General features: G+C 41.4%; 1 pseudogene; it reads right to left on the bottom strand.

The window, feature by feature from the left end:
* Positions 1–6135: 6135 nt before the first annotated feature.
* Positions 6136–14771, bottom strand: LOC134356466 (chymotrypsinogen A-like; annotated as a pseudogene).
* Between the last annotated feature and the right edge of the window lie 3673 nt (positions 14772–18444).

The following is an 18444-nucleotide window of genomic DNA, read 5'->3' as shown; positions in this document are numbered from 1 at the left end:
CCCAAATAACTGGTAGCAAATTTAAGGAATTTTGTAATCGCCCTTTAACCGTATGGTAAAAATTGAGCTTTAAATTAGACAAATAAATCACCAAATTCTCTCTGTCATTAGAAATTTTGGGGCATTTGTGACGAATTACTGGTAGATCCATTATTTCCTATCACAAGAGGGGTTTAAGAAAAGTTTGGACAGGTACGTGGATGAGAGGGGTATAGAGGGCTATGGTTTAGGGACTAGGCAGAAGACCAGTTTGGCATGGAGTAGATGGGCTGAAGGGCCTATTTCTGGGCTGTATTGCTCTGTGACTCTCTCACACTAAATTACAAGCTGAGCTGGGCTGCACTCCACTGCAAGTTTCTCCTTCTCATCAAAGTAAAACGTTTATTTCAACTGCAAACTTACAAGTTGCACATGGAAAGCAACATAACGTAATATAAATCTGTTTACCTCTAAAACAGAGAAGTAGTCAACAGAGCGGACATGTACAAAGCTAGTTCTTGCCCTGGTCACAGTCACTACTGATTTTCCTGCAGTAACAAATAGCTTTAAAGAATCTGCAGTAACAAATGGTGCATGGATCACAGCAAGGCAGAGCATGGCCAAAGCAGGACTCTAGGTGTCGAACGCATCTCCTGGGCGAACGCTCTGATCTATCCATCTCGACTGCATCGAACATCAGCTGTAAGAGAAAATGTTAAAGTTTACAGAATATGAAATGTCACATACCATTTTCAATTTCTCCAATTTTGCAACAAGAATAACTAGTCACATTTAACATTTAAACATGGACTACCGACTATATACCCTGTGGGCCAAGTGGTCTCCTCGTTCTTTAAGGAGATATAATGCCATAAACCTGAGACTATGTAAACCAGCATTGCCTCTTCCATACATAAGTCAGGGAGCGGTTAAACCAACCTGGGCTAGCCCGGGTAAGGAGGGTGTCTTGGCATTCAGCAGAGCTAAGCCTGTCAATAGGCAGATGTCTCCAGGTTACTCTGCTTTAAGAAACACAAGGCAACAGAAATGACCTCATGACAGATTAGTTGAGGCTGAAAAATGCAGGTCTTGTTGGTGCTGGAGAGGACAGAACATCGTTGCAGAAACACCTAAGGTACCCCAATATCACAGTGACGTTGGGATTAAAAATTGTGTGAGACTATTTCCTCACTCATAATTTTCTTTTATTTTAACTAAGAAACAATTTTATATTAAATAAATACAATTCATATTAAAGAATCCTAAATATTAAATAGCAGATGATTGTGTACTAATGTTGGGCCAGAACAGTGAATAACAGAATTTAATTGAACTGCTGATGCTTCAGCTTTAAATCGTATTATATTTTACAATATTTGTTATAAAAAGTCAAATTTGAAATGTAATTAAAACTTAATCAGTTTACCGGATATCAGTCACTCTGCCTTTGGAACGATACTATATAAAAACTGGATTTACCTCAGGATTGAGCATAATCTTTTCTGACATTTGATGTTCTTTTTCCAATGTGGGTTTAGTCAGTGGACCTGAATTCACAACATTAACAGAATTCGTCAAATGTCTATCCTGTTGTTCATGCAAACATTAAATGTCAGTGCATGAAATGGTGACTTGGTAGATGGCAATAATATTGACCTAAAATAAAGGCTGCCGCACAAACCATTCTCTACCTTTCTCAAAGGATTTGTGCTCTACCACATTAACATTCCCCAGAAGTTTGGAGAAGAACCCAAAGAATTCAAACAAACAAAACTGACAGAGTGAACTGTAAGAACAGAGAATAAGAGACAATAGAAAGGCACTCAATCTCCAACAGACTCTCAGCCATACAGGAGACTCACTCAATGATAAAGTGAGGTTTAAGAGTAAATTATTTCTAAAGGTGACAGAGCACAACAGAAGTATGTTCTGGGTGTAATGTCAGGGATATCCAAAATGAGTTCTACATTGCTAATTAGAGACTACTATAACAAACTGCCTATGTACATTGAATGAGAGTATTGGCTTCACGGTAAACAAGAGCTGGTCACTTATTTTTCTTCCAGTGAAATATATTTTTGTAGGTTTCCTATGCGGAACCTGTACCATGCTCTCCCACTAGAGTCATAAATCCATTCAATACTCTTGGATAAAATGCAACAGTCAACTGCGACTGAAGCAGTAGATAATTAGTCACGCTGAGAGCCTCAGACCAGGATTAATGCAGAGAGTGCAGAATTAAATGGAGATGGTTAATACCCACCTGCAGCAGAAAATAGGGTCTTGCCCCTGCTCAGGGATGTAAAGTCGGCATTTGTGGTCACATCTCTAACGGCGTTGGAATCCAGTTCAGCTCTGATGGCACCGAAGCAGAGAATGAGCTGTAGAGCACAGCAGTAGAGCAGCATGGCATTAACCATGATACCTGCAGGATAATGGCACAACACTCAGCAGGGTAGCAACACCCCACCACAAGAAAAATAATCTGTTTCTATTAATACACTGGGCAATAACTCTACTTTCTCTATCATCAGCGTATAACGCATCCGCTGAAGTTGGATCTCAGAAATCACTTTGATTTAATAATCTCCATTTACCTGCAAGGAACAGCTCATGAAGTGAGAGTGAACTTTTTCTTTCCCCAGTCGGTGGTTGCTGAGAGCTGCTATCTGTTTTTGAACTCCTGTGTTCACACTTCCTGGTTTATATCGACTGGATTTATTAACTTCAACGTCACACTGACGCCATCACTGAAATGGGATTTGGATCCACCTCCAGCAATGTTTCTTTAAAGTCACCTAATTTAGTTTCATGTTAGTCCTGACTGAGTGAATAGCATTCTCAGTCAGAAAGCTGTACATTTGTGTCCTACTGCAGAGATCTGAGCACAAAATCCAGCGTGCCACTTTAGTACAATGCTGAAGAGCAGTGAACTATTAGAAGTGTTTTCTTTCCATAAAGCATGAATGAAAATTCCATTTCAGGTCAGAGGGTGTTATCTGATGTGCTCTTCCCAGCCTCCCAAGTTGACCCAATTTGTCCATGCCAGACAAGAAATTCATCTACACTTTGGCCCTCATGCTTTCATACACATCAACCTGAACAAATGCTTCAAGAATGCTGGGATTGCATCCACCTCTACCTTCTTCTCCAGTGGCTGTCCACATATTCACCACCCTGTGTGAAAAACATTCTCCTCAGATCTCCTTTAAACCTTTCCTTCCTCGCTTCAATCCATGTGCTGTAGTTTTAGAGTCCCCTACCTCTGGAAAAGTGCTGTGACTGTACCCAACCTCTTCACCTCATTCTTTTATAAACCCTTCAGATTCCTGCACTCCTGTGAGGACAATCCCAGCCTATCCAATCTTTCCTTATAACTAAAGACCTTCATTCCAGGGAACATCATGATGAACATCTCCTTCCTTCTTTCTGGAGCTGTTGCAATATCTGATAATAATGAGTGTCTATTGTTGATGAGGTTGGGGGGTCATTCACATTCTTGTGCTGATGTCGCAAATGATATCAATTTCAGTGCTCCCACAGTTGATACATTAGTTAGTAATAGTTTTAACAGTTTTATAATCAGAATCAAGTTTATTATCACTGGCATGTGTCGTGAAATTTGTTAACTTAGCAACAGCAGTTCAATGCAAAATATAATATAGAAGAGAATCAATCAATCAATCAATTACAATATATATATTGAATAGGTTAAAAATAATGCAAAAACAGAAATAATATATATTTTAAAAAGTGAGGTAGTGTTCACAGGTTCAATGTCCATTTGGCAATCGGATGGCAGAGGGGAAGAAGCTGTTCCTGAATCGCTGAGTGTGTGCCTTCAGGCTTCTGTACCTCCTACCTGATGGTAACAGTGAGAAAAGGGCATGCCCTGGGTGCTGGAGATTAATAATGGATGTTGTCTTTCTGAGACACCACTCCTTGAAGATGTCCTGGGTACTTTGCAGGCTAGTACCCAAGATGGAGCCAACGAAATCTAGAACCCTCTGCAGCTTCTTTCAATCCTGTGCAGTAGCCTCCCCATACCAGACAGTGATGCAGCCTGTCAGAATGCTCTCCATGATACATTTATAGAGGTTTTTAAGTGTTTTTGTTGATATACCAAATCTCTTCAAATTCCTAATGAAGTATATTTTCTGTTTTGCCTTCTTTATAGCTGCATCAATATGTTGGGACCAGGTTCGATCCTCAGAGATCTTGACACACAGGAACTTGAAACTGCTCACTCTCTCCACTTCTGACCCTCTATGAGAATTGGTATGTGTTCCTACGTCTTACCCTTCCTGAAGTCCACAGTCAGCTCTTTCATCTTACTGACATTGAGTACAAGGTTGTTGCTGCGACACCACTCCACTGGTTGGCATATCTCGCTCCTGTACACCCTCTCGTCTCCATCTGAGATTCTACCAACAATGGTTGTATCATCAGCAAATTCATGGATGATATTTGAGCTATGCCTAGCAACACAGTCACGTGTATATAGAGAGTAGAGCAGGTGGGCTAAGCACACACCCCTGAGGTGCACCAGTGGGGATAGAATATCTATCTCCCAGCTTTTATAGGACGTAGATGTTCCATTTAGCTGGGATTGATAATGAAGGAATGACAGAGATATATCGATAATTACATTGACTCCATACCACTAGCTATATAGATGATGTTATCAGGGATAATGAAGATAGGATTCAAACACTGGGGTTCAATAGTGTAGTGATCAGAACTGCACTCATTGTTCAAGTGTAGCCTCACCAACATCTTGTACATCTGCTTGTCCTCATCTAGGTGTAGATGGGTTGATGGAAATTTGGACAAAATGGGTGATGGTAGGATTAGTATGGTTAGGTGATGGAAACGTGATGTGGGGTGATCAGCCAGGCTTGATGAGTTGAAGAGCCTGTGCTGGATCTCAGTAGCCATATGGAAATTCACTGCCTGGGCAACACGGATTGGAAGCAAGATGTTGGACTTACCAAAGGCAGCACATTCGGAAATCAAACACTTTTTTTCTTAAAGATCTATAACTGACTGTAGATTACAGAATCATAGTGTACCACAGCACAGAGACAGGCTCTTCGGCCCATCTAGACCATGCCGAGCTAGTAGTTTACCTCATCCCATTGACCTGCACCTGAACCAAAGCCATTCGTATCTCCACTATTCATGTACTTACCCAAATTTCTCTTGAATGCTGTTTGTTCCACACTCAGTTCCCTCTCTGAATGAAGAAATTCCCCCTCATTTCCCCTCCACTTCCACTGGCAGCTCATTACACACTCTCACCACTCTGTGTGAAAAAGTGCCCCCTTAAATATTTCACCTTTCATCCCGGTAGCCACCCACTTCAACTCTGCTTCCCACTCCCATTCAGATATGTCCATACATGGCCTTCTCTACTGCCATGATGAGGCTAAACGCAGTTTAGAGGAACAACACCTCATATACCGTCTAGGTAGTCTCCAGCCCCTTGGTATGAACATAGAATTCTCCAACTTCTGGTAATTCCCTCCCCCTCCCCCTCCATTCCCCATCCCTACGTCACTCTGCCCCCTCCCTCAGCTGCCTATCACCTCCCTCTTGGTTCTGCCTCATTCTGCTACCCATTGTGTTTTCCCCTATTCTTTCTTCACCTTTCCTGCCTATCACCTCCCTGCCTCCCTTCCCCCACCCCTTTATCTTTCCCCTTACTGGTTTTTCACCTGGAACCTTCTCCTTCCCACCCTCCCCCCACCTTCCTTATAGGGCCTCTGCCCCTTCCCCCTACAGTCCTGACAAAGGGTTCCGGCCTGAAACGTCGACCGATCTTTTCCACAGATGCTGCCTCACCTGCTGAGTTCCTCCAGCGTGTTGTGAATGTTGCTTTGACCCCAGCATCTGAAGATTATTTTGTGTTCTGAGGGAGAAAAACCTGCTTGCATTTAACCTATCTATACCTTTCATAATTTTGTACATCTCTAGCAAATCCCCCCACATTCTCCTATGCTGCTAACTTATTCACCCTTTCCCTATAACTCATATATTACTTAGATTTATTAATAACTTATATTTCCAGACAGGCCTTAAAGAACAGCACAGGTTTAGAATTCATGTTGAAGAAGTACATTTATTTTCATTTGTATTTCACATGTTGATTTGCACTTAGTTGTCAGCAATGGTGCTATCGATCCAGTCCCTGAGCTCCGTCACGCGGGCATAGACACCAGGAGTGCTGGTGGAGCAATAGCCACTGCCCCAGGAAACGATACCAACCAAGTTCCAGACGTTGTCCTTCTGACAGACAAGTGGGCCGCCAGAGTCACCCTGTAAACAAGTCACAGCCTCAGACTTGGTCTCATTGCCTTTTTGCAACTTAAAAGAGGTTGAAGTACTTTGAAAAGGTTTCATACCATGCAAGATGAGGCACCAGCAGCACCAGCGCAGATCATGATATCAGTGACACTGCTACCCCAGTAGTTCCTGCAGTTCACGTTGGAGAGGAGAGGAAGAGCAGCTTGCTGAAGTTTGTTAGGTCGCTCAGCAGCTGTGGAAATGTTAGATGATACTTCAATCAGTTTTGCTTTATTTTTTTAAGGGTCATATTCCAATGAAAGTTAAAGGGTATATTTTCAGCCACTAGAAACCTTTTATAAACCTACTGATTGACTATACCTCTTTCCGGCCTGTCTCCCTTTTCTCAATTCTTGTGCTTCCACTGTATCTATTGCCAGGATAAGGCTTTTCTTTCCAGGACAGGGAGGAGGTGAACAGCGAGGTGTAGCATTTCTGTTGCATGCAGGGATATGTGAGAGAGACTAGTGGGGAGGGCTGAATGGACAAAGGAATCATGGAGGGAGCAATCCCTATTAACACGGATAGTGGGGGAGGGGGAGTAAAGATGTGTTTGGTGCTAGGATCCCACTGAAGATGTGGAGAGTGGAAGGAAGGTAACGATGTGTTGGCAGTAGGATCCCTTTGCAGACGGCGGAAGTTGTGGAGAATGATGCGTTGGGTGCAGTGGCTCATGAGGTGACAGGTCAGGACAAGAGGAACTCTATCCCTGTTCAGGTGGCAGGAAGATGGGGTGGACGTGGATGTCCGGGAAATGGAGGAGATGCAGGTGAGGAAGAGAAACCCCATTCTTTGTCCTTATCCCTGGGACAGATGCGACAGAGGTAAAGGAACTGAGGAAAGGGAATGGCGTTTTTACAGGAGATCGGGTGGAAATAGTATCGTCAAGATAGCCGTGGGAATCAGCAGGTTTATAAAAGATGTCAGTAGATAGCTTGTCTCCAGAGGTGGAGACAGAGAGATCGAGAAAGGGGAGGGAGGTGTCAGAAATGGACCAAGTGAATTTAAGGGTAGGGTGAAAGTTGAAGGCAAAGTTTATGATATTGATGAGCTCAGCATGTAGGTGTGAAGCAGCATCTGTGCAGTTGTCAATGTAGTGCAGAAAGAGTTGGGGAGTTTTACCAGAGAAGGGTTGGAACATGGACTGCTCTACGCAGCCAGTGAAAAGGTAGGCGTAGCTGGGGCCCATACAGGTAACCACGGCTACCCCTAGGGTTTGGAAAAAGTGATAGAGACCAAAGGAGAAATTGTTAAGGGTGAGGACCAGGTCTGCCAGACAGGAGGGTATTGGTGGAAGGGAACTGGTTGGGTCTTTTGGAGGGAAAAATGCAGAGAACTTTAAAGACTTCTTGATGGGGGATAGAAATGCATAGGGACTGGACATCCTGGTGAAAATGAGGTGGGCAGGGCAAGGAATTGAACATTATTGAGGAGGTCGAGAGCATGAGAAGTGTTGCTGTGTTGATCTGGGAAGGGACTGAACCAAGGGGGATATAATGGAGTTGAGGTATGTGGACATGAGTTCAGTGGGGCAGATTGGCAGAGACAATGGTCTTACTCGTACAGTCACGTTTGTGGATCTTGGGTAGAAGGTAGAAACAAGCATTGCAGGATAAGGGAACTATGAGTTTGGTGGCAGTGAATGGGAGTTCACAAGGTTGATGAGATCAGTGATGGCAACACTGAGGCTCCAGAATATGGTCCTTTTCAAGGAGGTGTCTTGAGAGTTTCCGACTGGCATCAGCAAGGTCGAGGTCAGTCCGCCACTCAGCAATAGCACCCCCTTTGACTGCAGGTTTGCTGGTAAGGTTGTGATTGTTGTGGAGAGCGTGGAGGGCAGTGCATTCAGAGGGAGTAAGGCTGGAGGAGGAGGAGAGGAGTGCTGAAATTGTGGCGGTTGATGTTTCGTTGGGAATTAGAGACGAGAAGATCTGGAGCTGGCAGAGAACCAGAGCGGGATGTCCAAGAGAAGGTGTAGGATTGGATATGGGAGAAGGGGTCATTGGTGGAGGGAGGGGAAATCTTGCCAAAGAAGTGGGCTTGGAGACGGAGGCGACCAAAGAAGAGCTCAACGTCCTGCCAGGCACAGAACTCACTCAGATGCAGGTGAAGGAGGACAGACATGAGACCTTTGCTGAGGACAGAATTTTCCAGCTCAGAGAGGGGAAGGTTGGAGGGAATGGGGAAGACACGGCAAGGATTTGAGCTGGGATTGGAAGGGGGAGGAGAGCAGGGTGAGGGTTAGGGTGTTCTGGGAAGGTAGGGTGGGAAGAAGATAGTCGCTCTGAGGGCAAGGCAGGCAGGAGTACGGAACTTTGGATAATGAGGGATATTGAGGCCCTGACCCTGGATAAAAAGGAGGCATGGGTTAGGTACAAGCAGCTGGGATCAAGCAAATCTCTGGAGGGATATAGTGCAAACAGGGGGCTTGAGGGAACTTTGACAGAGAATATGGATAAAATTCTACAGAGATTGTGTGTATATTAACGTAGAAACAGATTAAGAGTGGAAAGATTTCGGAGAAACTTGAGGGACAACGTTTTTTGTTCCACAAACGGTGGTATCCATGCAGAATCAGCTACCAGAAGAAGTGGTAAGGCAAATATGATGACAACTTTTAAAAGACAGCTGGACAGGTGCATAGATTGGAAAGGATTAGAAAGTTATGACACATGGATTAAAGAGGATTTTAGGTTATGGGACCATGGATCGGAAAGGTTTAGAAGGTTATGGGTCCATGGATTGGAATGAGTTAGATTATGGGTCTATGGTTTTGAAAGGTTTGGAAGGCTGTGGGTCTGTGGATTGGAAAGGTTCAGAAAGTTATGTGCCAAACATTGGCAAATGGCACTAAATTGGCTGGGGTATCTTAGTCTGCTTGGACCAATTGGGCAGAAGGACCCATTTCCAATCTATATGACACTGTGAACACCCTATCGCTGGATCAGTTGTAGAAGCCCACAATATCCCTCTGATGAACAGAATTATCCTGTTCCTTGACCAGAGAAATTTGTTGCAGCCATGAAGTATTATTCATAGCATAACCTTTCAGATTGCCAATCATCTTGGGAGTCTATCCACTGCTCCCTGTCAGGGTAAGGGTACAAAGGCACAGAGCTCGGAACTGCAACACTGTAATTTGTAAAGTTTTGAACTGACATACGGTAAGCACGAGTCCTTCCCCATCCCGTTGTGACACACATCATGCCCTCTGGGTAGTTATCAGATACAGCGGCGAGACAGACTGGCGACACATGACTGTTGAACTGAACGGTGGTTGCAAGCTTCACCACAGAAACATCATAATTAATGGTGGATGGGTTCCACTTGGGGTGTGTAATGACCTGTAACAGAGAGAACATGGATGACGGCTGTGCCTAGTACTCATCTTTTACAGTTGGCACTTGCTTGAGACCGATAACTTCAGACTCTCCTGGATTTCATGTCAATGGAGCTGCACTCATGAATGGGGAATTGCTTATTCAAAATAGAATTCAAAAGCCCTTCATTAGAAAACAAAGTCAGCAATTTAAAGAAAAATAGATAGACTTACAAGCTGGAAGTGGAAATAAGTGGCTGCATTCTGTCGTTTACCATTACACTGGTGCTGTCGTCTTGCATAAAACATCTTCAGTTTTTCCTTTCTGAATCTGATTAACTTTTCTGAGATAATCAGTTTTTTTTTTCAGTTGCCTAGACACTTCAATCAAGTCAGCAGTTCATGTGCTCATTTCTAAACTCTATATGAGCAAAACAGCAATCACCTCAGCACAATAAGACAACCATTTCTCATTGCATCTACATCTGTCTCAAATGTTAATGAACTTCTTGCAAACCGCTCGATGCCAGGACACAACGGTGGTCAGAAGACAAAAAGAAGATGCAAAAATCATTCAGAAGTGTCAGCAATCAATCCCAAATCATTGACTCAAAATGGCTCTGCTTTGCAACGGATTAAGCAATCGTTGGTAATCTGTTGATACACCAACCTTATCTAGGATAAGGAGACAAAGGATGAATCATGTAGAGAAAAGGGTGCCAGTCCAGCTACCAGGCCAGAGAGGTTCAAACGTTACCGTGTGTGCAGTCATATAGACACTGGCATTCTGGCATACAGCCCAAAGACTGGACCTTATACCAACCCACACATTATCAAATTCCCTGATGGGTTTTACAGGCAACCCTTAGTGAACAGGACACCAGGATCAATGGCCACTCTATGTCATCACGTGGGACAATATTTCTTTCCACCATTCATCTGCAGTGACTGGCTGGTTTCAGGCTTATCCATCCATGTCCGTGAAACTCTTTTCACCGCACTCCCCATTCCTCAACCCTGCTGGGTTTTTCCGTTCCTGCAGATGGCAGGTGTTATTCCGACCAAAGGCCGCTGATGGACACTATGATTGAGGATCACCATGCAGACGTCCAGGGCTGGATTTGGCATCCCGGAAGTGCATTGCTAGGGAGCACATTCGATGTGATGTTGGTGAAAACATGAGGTCAAACCGGGGACAAAATAGATCAGAGATGACCATTATTGTATGGCATTTCTGTTAGCAGAGATGAATGATTTTTTTCTCCTAAAGGTGTGGGCAATTTTGTCTTTGACTTTCATGTAACGACAGTTGAGATTCCAGACTGTGTGTGTCGGTTTGCATTCTTGCCTCTCATCCTGTTGATCCTTCAAAGTTCTTACTCAAGATTGGAGTTGTAATCATAGTATTCACAATAATAGACAAAGTGTCCTGATCTCTGGCGTTATACATAGTATGCACCAAGCATCACAATGTGCAACTGACTACACTGATCATGTTATGCCTCTTTGAGAAGGATGGCCAGTGTTTTGCCAGTGATTACCCAGTGATCACTGATATGTGTTAGAGATGTAATGCTGTGTGCTACTGTTTTAATTGAATTATTCACTTTTGCTGCAAATATTTATTGTTTTGATTTGCTGAGTGCAATTTGCAGTGAGAATGAGGAGTTTAGCACAATGGATTAGTCTTTTGCAGCCCGTGTCGACTGTTTAGAGAATGTGGCTACTGTTTTCAACTGTGTGGTTAAGCGACTGAGAAAAACTGTAATAGGACTAATAGTATGTTCTCTTTCAATTTGATCTAAAATGGCCATGATACCAAGCATTAATGACTTAAGTTATTTCTCACTTGATATAAGTGAGATAGGAATAAAACATCAGTTTATTTTGTTGGTTCCAAGCTATAAGTATTCAACAGTCTTGAGACTGACCTCATTTTGTTCTGGTTGTGAGCCTAATGATTTGTCCGCATTGACATTTCCAGAGAGTCATGCATTCCAACGTGAAATGTCTAATTTAAGTTGCTTCATGTTTGTACTTATGACTGAGTTTGTCTTTTCACCTACTACACTGCAAGTAACATTTATTGCTGGAAGGCCCATGTGGAGCTAGTGCAGAGGAAAATTAATCTGATTAAAACTGGGGCCCCAATGCCTGAGGGAAGTGACGTGTAATAATCTTTTATCATCTTCGTCAGCACCTGAAATAATTCTTGCCTTGCTTGTTATCAATACCTAGTGATTCTATTACTGGTTCTATGAAGTTTATCATGGCGAGGCATTTTCATATTGGAGATTGAAACCACTTTCGGTAATGGACACCCCTTACTAAGATCCTGTGTCCTGTCTGTATGGCATCCATCTCTGCACATCAACTTGGATCCTAACAGTACTGTCGTCCAAATTTGACCTGAATTTAAACAAATTCCTAGTTTTACAGGGAGATGCGTACCTTAGCAATGGACATGGATTTCTGGCTGGCTTCAGCTTTTGAGCTTTTGTCATGGGCACCAACAATAGCAAAGTCGTTCGTACTGTATGTGACAAAAGAAAAACAAAAGCAGTGACAGAGTTTGCTTGTTGCAAGATACCAGCAACTCCAAGCTTCATCAGTGGTGGGGGGGGGTGGGTGGGGGGGGGTGGAGGGAAAATTGTACTTTCCAGTCAACGATTTCCCAAACTATTCATGCAAGGATCTTCCCTCGTTAGGTCAATGTTCATGCCCACGAGCAATTTTTCTTTGCCTCATATATAACTTTGAACAAAAATATCAGTTAAAGCTGCATCATCCCTCAGGAATTAGAGAATGATTCACCAGCACATTTCTTTCTCTCTTTGTAGGTGTTAAGACTTACCTCACTTCACAATGTGCAGCGGTGACAACCCAGTTTTCATTGATCAAGGAACCGCCGCAGAAATATCAACCAGAGTCACTCTGTTACACGAGGAAAAAGGATGCTCAGTATTACCATGAAAACACCTTAAGTTTTTCTCCACCATACGGAAGTAGTTTTATTGAAAGTTGACAGTGACTCCATATTGCAAATTGGGTAAAAGGAAACAAGACTCATAATATAACAAGGAAGTTATCAAACATCATTGGATCATGAATTCAAAGAAATTCGTTGAAAAACAAAGTTCTAAAGATGCATTAAATAACTACTGTAAAACTAAACTTTAATTTTAAATGAAACATATGATGAGAAATAGGGCTAATATTGTAATACCAAGAACAGTTAAGCGGGATTTAGAAAATGATGTGGAAAACTGAAAAGTTGGATAAGAATTGCTTAAAGGGAGTCTGAAAAATGAATAAAAGATAATGTAACATACATCAAAGTTGCTGGTGAACGCAGCAGGCTAAGCAGCATCTATAGGAAGAGGCGCAGTCGACGTTTCAGGCCGAGACCCTTCGTCAGGACTAACTGATAATGTAAAAGATAATGTAAGGAAGTTTATGGGGATATAAGATACTTATAAAAGATATAAGATACTTTCCTGAAGAATATTTAAAGTAAAGAGAGCCTGGAACCAATGTGAGAGGAGAGACGGAGATGAATTGTGCAAGATGAAATGGCAGCAAGATATTAAGCACTGGATTATATGATGCAAGTACTAATGGAATGAGAATCTGGATGCTACACAGAGGGATATGTCACTGCAGGAAGGGAGCAGTTCTAAAATGAAGGAATCAAGAAGCTCCATGCAGTCGAAATAATTTGTAAAGGAGGATAATGTAATCTTAGTGTTCAAATTGCCATTTAGCACTGGAGAATTACTAATCAAAAGATAGAGAAAGATAGGCCAAGTAATCATAAACCAACTGGTATGAGGACATTTATGGATCAACTCTGAGAATCTATAATTTCCCACAATTAGTAAGAATTCAGAAATACATTAATTAAGAATAACCAGTTTGGATTTGTTAAAGATAAATAGTGATTTTGTAGAGGATTGTAGAAAGTCTATATTACATCAAGGTTTTAAGAAAGTAATTCACGTGAAGCTTGTTAAATAAAAACAGACAAACGTATAATAGGACAGATAAAAAGTTGATTGACAGAAACAAGAGAGACAGAGAGAGAGGGTGAGAAAGAGTGAGAGTGCGAGAGAGTGAGAGTAAGAGAGAGAGAGTGAGAGAGAGTGAAAGAGAGTAGACTGGGTGGGACAGAGAGGGAAACTGTGCACCCCAAACAATGGTACTGAGTTCAATTAAAGACACTTCAGGAAAACCTCTCTAATATTCAAAATTAGGAAAATGGATAATTTTTTTGAGAGTTGTGGTGACTAAAAGCAAAACAGGATTATTTAAAGAAATGCCACTGGAATGCAAACATATTTACTTTTTAATCTGTGGAACAGGGATGAGCAGAGAAAGCTCTTCATATGACTTCCCCTTTTGAGCGAAGAGCAGCAAGTATTGCCCATTACTGTGTCTATTAACCAAACAGGATGCAATATAAATACAGAAGTATCTGGCCTTTTGTAGCAATTTCAACAGTTCTAAGGCTTTCGTATTTTTACGAGGCCGAGTTGCTAGCTCGATGTTCAACCCAGCACGGATGGAAAGTGTGCAAGAGAACCGGCTGGATTCGAACTCGGGACCCTTCGCGCTGAAAGCGGGCAATGATGCCACTATGCCACCAGCCGGCGAGTCTAGTGATTAGGTTAGGGTCAAATCGGGGGTTGCTGGGCAATGTGGCTCGAAGGGCTCGAAGGGCCTATTCCGTGTTGTCTCTCTAAATACTGTAAGTAATAAATAACATAATCAAATAACTTGCTGGATAACACTAACTGACCTGCAGGGAAATCTGCCAGGGCCAGGATCCTGGAACAGCCTCTTCACCATTGACAATTCGACTGTAGCCTGACACAACCGGGGTGATGGCTGAAGATCCGCAGCCTGCACCTGGGTGGAGAGAAGCAGTTGCTCTATGTAAATGTTGCCTATTGCATTCAACACGGCACCCTCCGTTCCAATGGTTAAAAGTAGAATTCTAATTTCAAGTGATATTACCATAAGTGACTCCAAAGAAAGCAAAGCAGTGGAGAAGCCACAGAAACACCATGGTGAGCTTATAACATTCTTTAAGAGACTGATGATTGGTCTTATAGGGTCTAGTTGCCATGAACTTTACACTTCAAAGTCATGAATAAAAAATGCTCTGTGTGCATAAGTTAATAACAGCATATGTTGCTTATTCCTTTTCCAAGTAAACAAATATTATACAAGGTTGTGCAAACTCTGGAAAAATGGCAATTATCCTAAACAAATGCAAATAAGGCACATATGGTCTTTGACACATAACTTCTCAGCTCTCTGCATTCTAGCACTTGATCACAATGAGTTGCCGGTAAACACTTGCACAGGTCAATACAGTTCAGTGGCTGCGTTCCGAGCATTAGTGTCTTCACATTCAGTTGCTCCAATCCACCCCCATTTGTTGATCCAGTAAGAAAAATACAAAGATTGTTCTGGAAGACCAAATCAGCCGGCCTCAGCCCGAGTAAGTGCTAAACTCTCCGGAGACATACAGTATACAGTCACCTAGCAACACACACAAAATGCTGAAGCATCTCAGTAGGTCAGGCAGCATCTATGGAGGGGAATAAAGAGTCGATCTTTCAGGCTGAGACCTTTCATCAGGATTGGAAAGGGAGGGGGAAGAAGCCAAATGAGAAGGTGGGGAAGGAGTACAAGCTTAATAAAGAGGTACACACTAATTTGCTAGATTATGTTTTAAAATTTAAAGAAAGATTATATAAAGCTTGTAGCTTGGCATAGGAACATTTGAAGTTGGCTCAAGTGAAGATGAAGACCTGGTATGATAAGGAAGCTAGAATGAGGTTATTTAAACCTGGAGATAAGGTGCTGGTTCTTTTCCCACTGCAAAGGAACCAATTACAAGCTAAATTTCATGGTCCTTATGAGATTAAATATAAAGTAAATGATGTGGATTATGTGATAAAAACCCCAGATCGAAGAAAGACAACACAGCTGTGTCATATAAATATGATAAAACCATATTATGAGAGAGAAGCTTCTACTATGACTGATGTGATCAATAATGAGTTTGATCTTTCTAAAAACTTGATGGATGATTCATCTGAAACTCATTTTAACCCCAACATTATTTCAGACAAGTTATCAAATTCAAAAATTCCAGAAAATATTGATGAAAAATTAGCTCATTTACAGCCAGAACAGAGAGAGCAGATGAAACAGTTAATTTTTAAATATAGAGATTTATTTCCAAATGTTCCTAGAAGGACCACCGTAGCTACGCATGATGTAGATGTTGGAGATGCAAAACCCATAAAACATCATCCGTATCGAATGAACAGGGAACAATGTGAACTTACCAAACAAGAAATTAAGTATATGTTAGAGAATGATATTATTAGACATTCTAATTCGGATTGGAGTTCACCGTGTGTTATGGTGCCTAAGCCAGACAATAGTGTTAGGTTTTGTACAGATTACAGGAAGGTGAATGCTGTGACAAAAGCTGATGCATATCCAATCTCTAGGGTAGATGATTGTGTGGATAAAGTTGGACAAGCCAAATTTCTTACAAAGATTGATTTGTTGAAAGGTTATTGGTGTGTTCCATTGATAGATAGAGGTAGAGAGATTTCAGCATTTGTAACCCCATTTGGGTTATATGAATATAATGTTCTTCCATTTGGGATGAAGAATGCACCAGGTTCTTTTCAGAGGATGATTAATAGCGTAATTCATGGATTAAAAGATACAGATGCCTAAATTGATGATTTAGTTACAGGAAATAATACATGGGAAGCACATATTACTGCAGTGGAGAAACTATCTGATAGACTTTCGAAAGCCAACTTAACTATTAACTTAGCTAAAAGTGAATTTGGTCATGCCACTGTGATTGTTAAGGAAAAGGGTTAAGGAAATCAAACTCAAATTTAATAACACAGTTTAATGTTACAGGAGTACGATATTTTGATCACTCATATTAAGGGTACAGGTAATGTGATTGCTGATTGTCTATCCAGATGTTAAATGTACAATGAAAATTTTCTTATGGAGTGGTAATTTAACATTTGTAACACTCCTACTGTATATTAGTTTGTAAAGTGCTGAAAGATAAGACTGTATATATTGTGTATGTTGTAAATTTTATACCTTTGTATATTTTTGTGTAAATTGTTAATTGTTAAAATTTTGTTCCTTAAGGGACCAACTCTTTTTTTTGGAGGAGTTGTTACATACCTCAAGGAGATCTTGTGAGAATGATGTACTGGTCTTTTGGAGGTCACCTGATGTAATTTTCCCGCTGATGTGAGGTCACGCGATGACATGTGCACCACGAGTATAAAAGGGAAGATCTCTGGTGACGCAGTTAGTTATTTGTTTTCCAGTTAGAACGTTTGTCAATGTCTCCGTTCAGTTGCGTATTTGTTTTATGATGCAGTTTCATTTTTAAAATGGAGTTTTACATTCCATTGTAAGGTACAATAGTGCTGGTTGGCAGTTTACTCTTTTTGCCAGGTTTGTTGATGTACCCTTTCAGTAGTATTGGAGAGTGAAGACTTTATCGAAGTATAGGATGGAAGGATTAAGAGAAGTTGGTGTCGTTCAGCAGTTTAATAAAGTATCAACCTTATTGAGTCTTCGTTGAAGAAGTAGCGACCTGCATCGAGATAACTCTTGCCAAAAGAACAAGGTAGTTCATGCAGAATTTGCTCTCTGGAAATTAAGGTCAGTTGTTTTAAGCTGTTTATTTCCTTCCTCATGAATCCTTTGGACAGAATCAGCAGGGAAGTCGCGTCTGTGAAGAAATCCTTCTCCAGAGAAGTCTCTCCCAATTGAATGTATAAATCTGTTGGACTTTCAAATTTACCATTTTAAGAACTGTGTTTGACTTTACCGCTTTAAGAACTGTTTTCACATTTATCGCTTTAAGAACCAGGCTTGTTTACAAAACAGAAATGCACAGTACACAAGGGAGCACAAAGGATGGGTAAGACATTGGTTAAATGGCAGAAAACAAAGATGTTGATTTTTGGGTTTGAATGATAGTGTTGTCCCCTTTGCTGTCTCTTTCTTGGTTCTTTATGCCTGCAGGCATTCTGTCAAAAAGCACTAAACAGAAACTGTAGTTCCTTTCTTTTTATCCAAACTTTTAACCAGAGCACCAAGTGAGATTCAGAAACTGAAGGAAACATATTTACTTTCACAAGGTTTGTTGTGGACCAGAAATTCTATAGAACTTTCTCAGGGGAGTGACCATAAGCCCATAAGACACAGGAGCAGAATTAGGCTAATTCAGCCCAAATGGTCAGTTCCACCAGTCCATCATGGCTGATTTCATATCCCTTTCAACCCAGGAATTCTGCCAGTTTTCCACAGCAGACCTAAGGAAAACTCACATATGTACTGCATCAGCTAATGTACACTATGGAAGTGTAAAAATAATGTCTCATTATTTGTCTTTAAATAATCAAAATATATACGAAAAGAAGCAGATTAGCAACTTTCTGTTTGGAAAGGAGCGACACTCATTGGTTTGTTAACAGCACAAGAGATTCAGTATCGTAGGTTATCAAATAGCTGCAGAGAGAAAGCTTCCAACAGGTAAATGGATACACGTGACCTTGTCTTATGTAAATCACCGGTTTCTTGCACAACACTTTAGCAAAGTGGAAAATAGGAAACTCTATTCTATTTGCTTCAGCAGAGCCCAACTCAGGTTTTCCTCTAATGATTAGAAGTTTTAAACAGCAACTTCCCTTCAACCGGACCATTACATCATTCTCACAAGATCTCCT

Source organism: Mobula hypostoma, chromosome 14 (genome assembly GCF_963921235.1).
Source record: "Mobula hypostoma chromosome 14, sMobHyp1.1, whole genome shotgun sequence".
Taxonomy (NCBI): Eukaryota; Metazoa; Chordata; class Chondrichthyes; order Myliobatiformes; family Myliobatidae; genus Mobula; species Mobula hypostoma.
The sequence above is the reverse complement of the archived record's forward strand: the minus strand, read 5'-3'. Positions and strand labels throughout refer to the sequence as shown.